We start from the raw sequence: 12,834 nt of genomic DNA, 5'->3' as shown, positions 1-12,834 counted from the left end.
TATTGATATTTAAATTAGGTAGTGTAAGTCATCTCAGAGCAGGTTTCTTGACAAAAAAAATTACTCTGCAGAATGCTGGGCTAAGTCAATGAATGACAAGTAACTGCATGTCCAGATTCTAAGAAAAAGTTAGGATTAGTAAGCAAAAAAAAAAAAATAATCTTCAGATGCAGTATCATAATCCATTTTTTGACATTGTTCATTATGATCAGGAATATTATTTTTTAATAATTAAAAAAAATTGGCTGTAATGCTTTGGCCCTGTAATTTATTATTGAGGCACACACACAAAAATCTCTATTGGAAGAGTAACTCTAAACTCAAATCTATTGTCTTTGTACAAATTTCTGATTATTTTTACCACCTTTTAATATATAATGCTTAAAATTTTAAATACATTTCAGTAATAATAAGTAAACTGATAATAGACTTCCCCATCTATCTGACCTTATGACTTCAATCTAAATTCAGTAGAATTTGCCTGAGGTTTTAATAATGTTTGAAGCCCTGTAATGAGAAATGTTGTGTCTTCTTTTTGCTTCGAAGTAAAAACTGGTTTACTGACTGACTATTAGTAGACTTTAAATTATATTTGTTTTAAATTCTAGTTACAAGAGCATAAGAAATGGTACGTATTGCCTGTCTGCCCCAACTCAAAAACCCTCTTTGTATCAAGAGCTGTAGGCAGAATTCAGATTGACAGTGTACTTCACAACACTAGCCTAAACATTTGATAATAAAACACTCTCTAAATTCTTTTTATATTCATGTTTGCAAAAATGCTGAGACAAAAATAGACTCCAGGCAGGAATAATTAAAAAAGAAAAAGAAAAAAAAAAGACAGAAAGAAAAAAAAAAAAAGAAAAAAGGAAAGGAAAGGAAAGGAAAGGAAAGGAAAGGAAAGGAAAGGAAAGGAAAGGAAAGGAAAGGAAAGGAAAGGAAAGGAAAAGAGAAAAGAAAGAAAAGAAAAGAAAAGAAAAGAAAAGAAAAGAAAAGAAAAGAAAAGAAAAGAAAAGAAAAGAAAAGAAAAGAAAAGAAAAGAAAAGAAAAGAAAAGAAAAGAAAAGAAAAGAAAAGAAAAGAGAAAAATATTACTGAGTGCAGTGTACTTTCAAGGATTTGTGTAGTTTAATTCCTTCTTAGCACCAGTCCCAGCATAGTTTAAACTAAACAAACATAGTCCTTTTACAATTATAAGTTCCAGAGCGAACATTTCCACAAGAAGTTCCAGCCTCAGATCACACAAGCAGCAGACATTGACATCTGCTCACAGCTGACACTGTCAGAGATAGATTTCTTACTTCTGGTACTAAATGTTGGCTCTTGTGTAAAAGTTCTGGGGAGGCTAAGAAGGATGGAACTTGGAAGAGGAGAATTGCTGGTCTCAGCCTACAGTGAGTCAAATTAGGCAGATTTGCTTTAGGTAGTCAGTGTGGGAAAGCCAAGTATGACAACCAGCGATCCCTGTAGGAACACAGCTGCGGGTTCATAAGGCATGTTCAGCTTGCCTACCATAACATCAGAGTTCAAGACAACAGTGAGCAGCTCAAATCTCCTGTTGAATGAATGCTAATACTTGACTTTCTTGACAATCTCAAGATGTCAGGGTTTCACTAAGCATCAGAAGGTCCAATTTAGGTACCTATGACATGTCACCTGAATATTGTCCCAGCCATGAAAAAAAAAAGTTTTACAAAACACACTAAGGTTCAAATTTTCCCTGCAGCTTCAAAAAAAACCCAAACAACACAAAAAAAAAAAAAAAAAAAAAAAAAAAAAAAAAAAAAAAAAAAAGAGATGCTAAGGAGATGAGCAAAAGCAACATGAAGCAATCTGTCCCTGAGGGAAAGCACTCCACTCCAGTGAGCAGCAAGCACAGCCCACAGCAAACAGCGCTGCTACGGTACGACCCATTGACCCACAACGAACATCGGGAACAAGAGTTTGGCAGGGCCAGACAGCCCATTGAAAATGCTTTCTTCCAAAACAGAGTTGCTTGTCTTTTTACAAGGCATAAAATATGAAAGTCATAACACTTATTATTAAAAAAAAAAGAAAGAAAAAATACATATTTTAACTTTGTTTAAAGGATTATTTATATATTGTTTACAGAAGCAGGTATAATGTTTAATGCTGTTCAACACATGTAGGAGACATGTACACAAGTCCAAATTTTCCTCTTATATTTCTTCTTTGGTGAGCTTTTGCTTTCTCTTATTCTTAACAGGTAGATTAGGTTATTTTTGCAAAGGCACTTGTTCTGCCCATGGAGGATGGAAGAAGGCAACAGATGGTAAATGCAGGAACCCTGTGTCAACCTTGCCTTTCGTAAAAGGCGTGGACAGACAATGAACTTGGCATCTGCAGTGGCTGGATGTTAGACAGGGTAATGGTGCAGGTAATCTTCAAGGGAAATAAACAATATATTTTGTTCTCTATTCCAGCACCTATTGCAGTGTCCTCTTTCAGTGGCTTGCACATAGTCTATCTCCTCATGCTTCACCAAACTCTCTCAGTGACACTGTTCAGCTGAAACCTCTCTTGTTCTTTACATATCAGGTTTTAAGATATCAAAGCACTCACCAAAACAGGGAATAAAAAGTCAGCCTGGGAATCAATGGATTATTGCTCAGGGTGATTCATTTAAGACAACACAGCTATGTTAAATAACTATTTTCAGACACTATGATTCAATTTCATCTGAATTGCTCCTTGTTGAACTTGTAACCTTTCACTCCACCCTCTCCCTCTTGGGCCTGCTCTTACTGAAGTCTCCTGGATCCCTGCCATAACATACACAGGCTGCAAGCCATGGTATAGGAAAAGCAGCACAGAAAGGTTGTGCGATGGAAGAATTTGGCATCCTTTTCAAGGAGAAACAGAATAATCACCAACTTGGCATTTGAGTTTCTAGAAGCTTTTTCCTACCCCCTACTTCTCAGATCTTGGATCAAATACGAAAAAGCAAAACCAGTACAGCTTATAGAATCACCGCCTTTGTTGTAAGGAGTGTCTCAGTTCTGGAATAGCAGACATGTCAAACTCAGGGATGAAGTTCACTGGCATATTTGAAAACCCATGTAGCCTCTCTCCACTCTTGGTTTGCCGCCTCTTTGCTGGTCTTGTGCTTGTAATTACTCAAACACTGTAACAATCTTTACTTAAACATTACAGAAATCCATGGCAGGAGCACCAGAGGATCTCAGAACTGTTTAATTTGAGTCAAATTTCTACATCTAATAATAATTTGTTTTAAGGTAGACCTCCCTTCCCCTAGCTTCCTAGTAATGGCTCCCATTAGGATTCAATAAGGAAACCAGGGGAAGGAAGGTCAATTGCATCGAGCTAAATCCTTACATCACTAGATGTTTGCTCTTTTTTCACCACCTTTGATTTCCAATACCTTAAGCTTAAGAAATACGATGAAGTCTCTTCCCAGAGGTGTAAGTACCCAAAGGAGGAAAAATATTACATGTAAAACAGTATCTCCATGCACAAAGGAAATAAGAACTTCCCAGCCTTCTTCCCCATTCACCCATACCAGTCTGGTGAGAGATGGGAATGAGTCCACACACAGAAATGTTTAATCATTATAGATTTGAGATGGGGTAGAAAAAGGAAAAGTGGTACTCTGTAGTTGCTTCAGTGAGATTATTTTGATGTAAAATGGAAACGGAAATTTCTTTCAGTACCTGAGCACAGAGACAGTCTGGTTTGAAAGACCTTTACATAACAATTTTTGTGTTACTTTTGAGAGGGTAGCACTGACTCAGGCTTCCCTCTCTCACTGAGTCCTCACCACATTGCACTTGCTTGACAAATATAAATAAATAATGTTATTTTTTAAAGACTGAAGGAAGCCAGAGAAAGCAATTATGCAGTTTGATAACTTTAAACCATAACCCAAAATTTAAATTGCTAAATAGCATTAGATCACACAGAGAGTGCAAAGCTGTGAAGATCTTTGACTTTAGTGCAACCCACAACACAATTCATTTAGAGAAACCCAATGAGCTGAAAGACACCCACATAAGTGAAAATTACAGACTGAGAACAAACACAAGGGGTGTAAAAGAAGAAAATATTATGGAACAGTGTTCACTATTGAGTATTTATAATCTTACTTTACCTAGAATAATCCCAGCTCCACATAATGCCAGATACATAAAAGGCTTCAAGTAACTGCCAGTTGGATAACTGCACAGCTTCCAGGTGTCTTAAACTTATCCCTGCCTCAAAATATGCATGAAGCAGCAATTTAATAACTGAGTATTATTTAAGACTCAGATGTCCCAGCAGGCTCATTTCCTTTCAGGTCTTCAGCCATCTCATTGAACTACAACTCGATGTGTCCCTCAGCCAAAAGGGAAGATTCTGATCATCCGTTCTGATCTTCTGGATAAGACAAGCCTGTCATACCAGCTCACCCTGGAGTTGAACTGCATGCCCTGAATTTGTTACTGGGACAAATCTTCCAAAAGTTTAGTATTGTCCTGTTAACTAAAGCATCTCTGGGCTGTTCGTTGTTGTTTTGGAATCTGCACACCACAGAATTCATCTCATACTGTTACTAAAGTCTCTTAGGAAAATACACAGAAAGTTTACAAACTTGCTGATCTTTATGTCTCCAGTACCCCTGAACTATCAAAACTGCTCGAAGAATCACCACCAGTCATGTAACAGATGGAAACCCTGAGCCCCAAAGCACTAAGTCTGGTTCAAGAGAAGAAGGAATGCATAAAAGGAGGAAAAAAAAAAAAAAAAAAGTGCTCTTCACCCCAGTAGACCACGAAGATAAGTAGACAAAGCTTTCAACCCCATGTATCAGTACAGGTTGGGGGCTGACCTGCTGGACTGCAGTTCTGGTGAAAAGGACCTCAGGGTCCTTGTGGACAAAAGGCTGACCATTAGCCAACAATGTGCCTTTTCAGCCAAGAAGGCCAAGGCCATCCTGAGGTGCACTAAGAAGAGTCTGGCCAGCACATTGAAGGAGGTTATCCTTCCCCTCTGCTCTGCCCTGGTGAGACCACATCTGGAATACTGTGTCCAGTTCTGGGCTCCTCACTTCATGAAGGATAAGGAGAACGATAAGGAACTACTGGAAAATGTCCAGAGGAGGGCCACAAAGACACTAAAGGAATGGACCATCTGCCCTATGAGGAAAGGCTGAGAGAGCTGGGTCTCTTTAGCCTAGAGAAGATGAGACTGAGGGGGGATCTCATCAGTGCTTATAAATATCTAAAGGGTGGGTGTCAGGAGGATGGGTCTGGTCTTTTTTCACCAGTGTCCAATGACAGGACAAGGGGCAATGGGCACACACTGGAGCAATAGGAGGTTCAAGTTAAACATAAGGAAAAACTTCTTTATTGTGAGGCTAGCAAAGCCCTGGAACAGGACACCCACAAGAGTTGTGGAGCCTTCTTCTCTGGAGACATTCAAAACCCATCTGGATGTGTTCCTGTGTGATCTACTGTGGGTGATCCTGCTCTAGTGGAGAGGGAGGGTGCAACTAGATGATCTTCAGAGGTCTCTTCCAACACTGACCACTCTGACTCTGTAATTTAGACATCTTTCATATTTCTGTTACCACATATGATAAGATGACTCCTGACTGCAACTGTCACACTAGGAGATGTAGATTCATAAGACGTGACAATTCATTTTTCATTACCGTATCTAAGAATATGAATTGCAGAAGTCAGCACATAGAATTAGGAAAAAATTGAGCTGTGCCATTGGAAACTGGGAAAAATAATACATCTTTACCACAGATGTTATTATTACTTAGCAATTAATGGATAGAACATAAAAATTTTGGGCACATTTTACTTAATACAATATTTTTTATATTTTTTTTCTGGATACTTCAGTCCAGCTCCTTCATCTGCTTAGGCACAAAACATCCTTGCAGATTGCAGGAACAGCCAAAATATTTTCCAGACATAAAATGAATGGCACTGTTTGGGTTTTGGTATAACTGGTAGGGCTGAGGCAGAAAATACCAGTATCTCTTAGAACAGCTTCTGTTCTAAATTAATCCTCAGGACTTCCTAGGATGTTTGATGCACCAAGAAGGTTATAAAGGTAATTCATCCCTTCTGACTGCTGCTGACTCCAAAGCTGTAGCTGCTCTCAGCAAGAAGGCATTTATTTTTCATCAAACAGGAACAACCTTTTCAGTTATATTTTTCCCTAGCACAAGATCACTTAGGGTCTGGTTCTGTGGTGATTAATCTCTACAATGTAGGAGACTAATCCCAAAGGAACCAAGAAGTAGCTCCACTCAGCATATTAGAACTTGAAGTTTCAATTGTGATATTATAGGTATTTCACCAGGCAGATAGTAAATGTTAGTGACCAAACTGCATAAGCCTTCCTCACTTCACTGAGCAAGGATACACATTCGGTTCCAGATTCCGCTGCCAAAGTTTCCTCAGGCATACCAAAAGGTGTCCGTGTTACTTCATAGACACTCTGGAGCAGCAAATACATACAACTCATTAGAGAAATTTAAGAATGCTGACTGGAAAATAAGGCAGATTTTTTTTCTCTTTTTTTTTTTTGTTTTCTCATTTCTTAGCTTCTTGCCCAATCAGAGCTATTTTTTTCACCATAACAGTAGTTTTCCAATCCCCGATCTGTTCAATACATTTGAAAAAGGTTTATTCATTGTTTCCTTTTTCTACTTGAAGTGTTCACTGTGGCTGAATTTCACAAGTTGGAAGTTTTTTGAGAACTGTTATTGCTTACAAAGTTACTTTCTTCGTGTAATTATTTCTTACTTTCAACTGCTTTAGCAGGTTGTATTTTCCCATAGCCTGGAATAGGACACACCACAAAACCTTACAGACTCTGCCTTCTGCACTTAACTGGACCTTCCCTCTACCTCTACACAAAGCCTTACTAACAACTCTCCTTCAGCTAACTCCCATCTCCCCATTTCATAGACTATACTTCTTTACATACAGATGAGTGACACAATCATTTTATAGAGCTCAGCAGTTAATCTGCCTTGCAGCACCACAGCCTGAGGAAAGTCTATTAATGCCCCTGCTTTTGCATTCATAGTTAAATAGATATTAAGCTAAATGGACATAGCATTACAGACAAAAGCCTGCATTATAGGATGTTATTGCAGAAAAACTTACAAGAACAGGCTTCCTCCCCAGAGACCCAGGAAGCAGGTGGAGTTGACAGTAAGAGCAAGGAGAGCAGTCCAGCTGGAAGAGGTGAGAAAACTATAATTAGCTGTTTTGAGGGTGGCTTCAGGTGTTACCACTACAACTAGAAACGCATTGCTGAAGGAATGCTTTTGTAAGAGAGTAATTTTATACTAGTAGTTTGTATGAACTTGAAAATAAGGAAGAAATGGTTGTCAGAGAGACGAGTGAGGAACTATGTCTGAATGCCATTACACATCCTAAAAAAAAGTGGTAGTACTGATTCTCAGGATTTATGAAAGAACCAGAGACACAGCAGTAAATTCTGTAGATTGCTTTGGTTTTGATTACATCCACTATGATTTTTTTGTTTTCTATTATTTTTATTATGGTTATGCTTAGACACATGAATACCCCTTACAGTTCTGGGAAGGACCTGTGGCAAAACCAACAGTACCACTTCTGTCTCTCACTTTTTATGGGAAGCCTTTTTCTGCAGGGAGGTTCTGAGAATATCTGTCAGGAGGGGGAACTGATCATCTGTAGCTGGGCAGGGACTCTCATGTCTATTTTTATAGCTCCTTTGACTTCATATCCCCAACAGATTCCAACATTTCACCAAAAGGTGAAAATATAGACATTTGAAACGTCTGTGCCCTTACAGCAAGGTCACAACTGAATGCTGGTTTTGAATACCTACAGTTTGGACTCACGGTGGCATTCTTGTTGGGGGCCTGGCTCAAAAACTCTTCTGGGTCCTGAGAAATTCAGACAAGGCAAAGGGGAGGCTGGTATGTAGGGATTTTGCAATTAAAAACAGCTTAATCAAATCTGCCTCTGTGGATCACATGGTTTAACACATGACAGTCTCCCGCAGGTCACTCATAAAGGTGTCAAGCAGGATAGCAGCCAGATGTAGGAAAAGAACCTTATATTCCTTCTCATTTTTGCCACTAATGAGAAAGGGAAAGGAAGCCACATTTTGGCACCCCTGACACAATTACTGTCCACCAGAAAAGACTGGGCATATCACAGGTGGGCATTCACAGAGATTTACAGCTCCCCAGAAGTAACTCCAACCAGCAGCAGTGTCCCTAGAACAATGTCTCACACTCCCTGGTGCTCACTGATCTCCATTCTGCTCCCAGCTGCATACTAAAGACAAACTCTCCTTTACTGGCAGAGTCAGTATAGCAGTCCAAGAGTGAGTGCAGATGAAACCTACAAGAGGTGGCACAGTTAGCATCTACTTCATGCTGCTTCCTGTTTCAACTGCAGTAGATTCCCAGTCTATCCATACTAATCTGCTCTATCATGAAGGCTTTTCTGGAAGATAAAGATTTTTTTTCAAAGTAGGCATAGGCCTCTCATTCTCATGATCCTCTTGTTTTTGCTGATGAACACAAGGACAGTGACTTGCAATTGCAACAGCACAGAATAAAAAACCACTTCTGGCCCAGACCCATTCCTCAAGCTCTGTCATTGAACATCATCTGGATATCTGGCTGAAGCAGTTTAATGCAATGAAAGGTTATTGGTGTTGTGTTTTAATTTAGTCTCCTCATATGTCTTCTATGTAACCACGGTTTTAAATAAGGTAGAAAATCACTGTCTTGACCCCAGTGTAAAGGTTGAAGTTAAAAAATATCAGTATCCACCTAAGTAATTTTTAATTAATTGAGTCCTTTGTCCAACAACAAATTAACTTGGCCTGTTGGCAAAGTAATACAATCTAATCTGTTCTTATTTTTTTATTAGTTTCAAAAACTGCCTCTCTGCATTTGAGAGCTTTCTCTTATCCTTCTATGTGCAATTTTTCTTTCTTAAAATAAACTTCAAATCCTATTTTTATCTTCGTCTCTAATTTCCACTTGGGGGAAGATTTCTTATTCTAAAAGGCCTAGAGCTAAACTGAGAATTCCTTGCCAATGTGTCATTTCATCTGCATTTAACTTGCAGAAATATGAATTATATATTTCTTGTCCTGGCTTGAAGTACTCAGGCTCTGAGGTACTCAATTCATGTGTTCTACTCTGATACATATGTTTTTATCAACTGGACCATGCTATCCTTTTACCCTGTAGACCTTCAGGAAAGCAGAAGAAAGACATTGGTGTTGCAACATTCTTCCAAAAAATATCTAGACCATACCCTTGGTATATACAGGTTTTTAATTTGGAAAGATTTGGCTCCTTTTCTTGGTTATCTACAACAGCTCAAACAGTAAACACAAGTAAATACATATTTTATGTATAAAATTGAACAATACATAGAAGTCTTTTTAAGGAAAAGATATAATAGATTTTAAGTCCATCGACTCTCACGAACCTTCTTATTTTTCCTGTCACATCGCAGTTCAAGACAAATTCCTTTGTCTCCTTTTCATGATATGCAGCTATTTCTGTTTCTCTTCACCCACTGCCAGACTCTGATCTCAGTAACATTGGTGCAATTCCAGTGTAACTCCAGAGTGGCCCCCAGTGTCTGGATGAAAGTCTAATACTCTTGGTTTGATCCAGATAAAACAGTAGTAATGCTTGCTGGCAGAAGGCAGCATTTTTGGGAATTTGACAAGGACTGCGACCAGACTTCAGACTGAGGGCAAACATGTATATCCATCTGTTGTCAAGACAATCTGCAGTCTCAGGGTCTGTTGAGTTTGGCTGCGGAGGGTCTGCTGTGGGTCCCCTGGGTGGGATTCACAGGGTATGTTCTCAGGATCCTGAGCTCTGGCTTTCATTCCCACTGCTGTCCTCGGCTGCAGGACCTGCCCCAGCCTCACAGCACTATGCAAGAGCTCTCTGGGCCAGCTTTTTCCTCTTTGGCACAGGACCTGTCCTACCCTTAGACAATCATCCCTTCCAGACAGTGCTCTGCTGTGGGTTGAAGGGGCAGGCTGTGCCCTGTAGCAGATGGAGACTTTTTCAAGATGTTGCGACACATCACGGCATAAGCTTACAAACTTCCGTTCAAGCTGCTTGATTATCTTAGTTGAACCCATGAAGTCTTCAGAAAGTGTGAGAACCTTTTTTGAAAAAGTGTAACAAGTCATCCTATCTCATACATTAAACAACACACACATTAACTACAAACTATATCTTTGTGAGATTTCTGACTCACTGATGGCACCATCCCATCAGTGTCTCTTGAGGCCAGGAGAAACAAAACCGATTGTCCTCTTACTAAGCATCTCACCCTTCCAGGAAGGAGCTACTGCTGGAGAAGACCGTCTCATTTTTTTTCTTCAACAAAAGCTGGTGGTCCTTGCCTGAACTGGACTTGATTCAGTCAACAGGCTGGGACAAATAATGACAATCCATTCTGTTCTTTCCTGTCTTTTCAATCTCATACAACCCTTGCACAGTAGCAAAGTGCTATTTACTATGCCTAAAAGACAAATTATGTTTTTCCTAGTTGACACATCACAGACATACAGATTTGTCTCATTTACTATGGCCTTTCCTCTTCTGGTTTTTCCCCTCCTACACTGTTTGTGCTTCACAGATGTCTTTGAAAACATCTCCTTTCACTGACTTATCTGCTGAGACTGACTTCTGCTCAAGGTCTGGATTAGGGTCTATCAAACTAAGAACTATGTTACTGTGATTCTTAAGCTGTAGTACTTGTTTGTCACTGTACTGTTACTCTTCTACAAACAGTTTTCATCATCAATATGAAATAATTATTTCCACAGTATTGTTTCCTTTTGTTCTACAGTGTATTAAGTGGTACTGGGGCAAACACAATATGGTGACCTAGTTTCCAGTCTGAAGAATAAAACTGTTTACATTTGAGTTTGGCTGTATACACCAATCTTGCCTCCAGGTTCCTTGCACAATTTGCATTTCCACCTAGACATTTATTCTCCCTGAGTTTTATCTGAAGTCTCTGTCAAACTGTAATTGTTTCATTATGTTTGTTGATTAGACATTGAATAAACTCCTAACTAGTGAAGAAATTTGAACTTCTTATGTTACTAGTATTTCTATGCCAAATAAAATCAGTATTAGAATAGTTATATTACCATAATCCAAGAACTTCCTGAATCTATGGGCTGGTGAAGGAAATCCCAGGCCACTCCATTATGACTTGTGATTTCTGTTCTATGCATGTCACCATAGTGAGCAACAGTAGCTGACAAGCTGACTGGCAGCTCTGCCAAACCTCAGAGGATGTTTCCTGCCATGCTTAGTGGGCCCCTCATTCACCTGGGAAGTGCACCTCTTACATGTTTTTGCTGTGCACCACAACACTTTCATGAATTAGAGACCTAACACAAACCAATTCCAACAAGTCTGAAAGGGAATGGCAGACTTCACCGGAATGCCTCCAACTGCTGGTGAGGTACTGAATTAAAAATATCAGCCAGGGATTGTTCTGTAACCCTCACACTAGGAACCATCTGCTCATATGCTAAACAGAAGTTGTAGGACTATGACAGCAGCAAATGCAAAATATTATCAGGCTTGAAGACAGTCAAACGGTGTGTGTCCTTCTGCTTACACTGATTATTGCTTGAATATCTATGAAATTACAGCAAGCGATCAAAAGATACCCAGTGCAACAGCTGTTATACCCACTGCCCTTCAAAATTGTGATGGACTCTTAAAACCAGGATTATTCACACAGCTCACTGCTGTGAGGGCCAAATTACTGTAAGAATTGAAAATGGTCCTTGGAAACAGCAAATAAGGAAGTCCAACTTTACGGTCTGAAAACCCAAAATACTCTATTGCAGGTTAGCAACAGAGGAACCATCTGCAAAGCAGAAGTAAAGATACGATTAATCAAACTACTTAGGGTTCAGGCAGTCCCAAGATAACCTATGAAAGGCCTCAGAGGACTGCATTAATTTCACTTTATTTTACCTACCTAAAAATTAAATGTCTAGCCTTAGCTGCATAATGACACTCTGTAGTCAAAGGGCAGACACACAGAAACCTCTAGCTCCGTGTCCTTCCTCTGCTCTCGCCTGCCTGCCTGAAAAAGATTGGTTGCCTCTGTTGACACCTATTTCTCTCCATCGATTAGAGAAGGTACTGGGTGCCTGGATGTCAAACTTTCAGGTTGATCTGGTTCAGCCAGGTGAACCACAGGTAAACGGGTGAATTAGGTAGGGTTGCAAAACTCTGTGCTCCTGGGAGCAGGCAACCTCAGCTGTGCTCACAGCCCTCCAGGACTGGCCTGGGGCATCAGCCCAGCTCCTCCCAGCCAGACAAAAGGGATACCCCTTAAACTGCTGGGCTAGTATATTTTGAGGGAGCAGGGAACAACTTCAAGCACTGCCAAGCAGCTGCAACCAAGGTCAGTCCAGAAATACAACTGAATGTGAATGAGGATTTTTACCTGTGACCTGTAGCAGGAACACATTTCGAATTATAGCTTGCGCTCTCCATGCCTGCACACATTCAGAATATTTTTGCCCACAATGTAGTTTGATCATCATCTTCTCCCCATAAAAGTTAAGCAGCCAAAAACCCTTCCCAGTGTAACACCCAAGCTAACTTCAGCCTACCTCTGCATTCACAGGCAATCAGACTGAAAGTCTCCTCTACTTTGCTTTCTACCTTCAACCAGATAAGCATTAGTATGAGAAATGGAAGATTATTGTTAAATAGTCCACTGCTTTGCCATTGAACTGAGTAATTAGGGTAGCCTTGCCTGAAGGCTCCTTG

Source organism: Apus apus, chromosome 3 (assembly GCF_020740795.1).
Source record: "Apus apus isolate bApuApu2 chromosome 3, bApuApu2.pri.cur, whole genome shotgun sequence".
NCBI lineage: Eukaryota > Metazoa > Chordata > Aves > Apodiformes > Apodidae > Apus > Apus apus.
Note: the sequence above shows the minus strand (reverse complement) of the source record.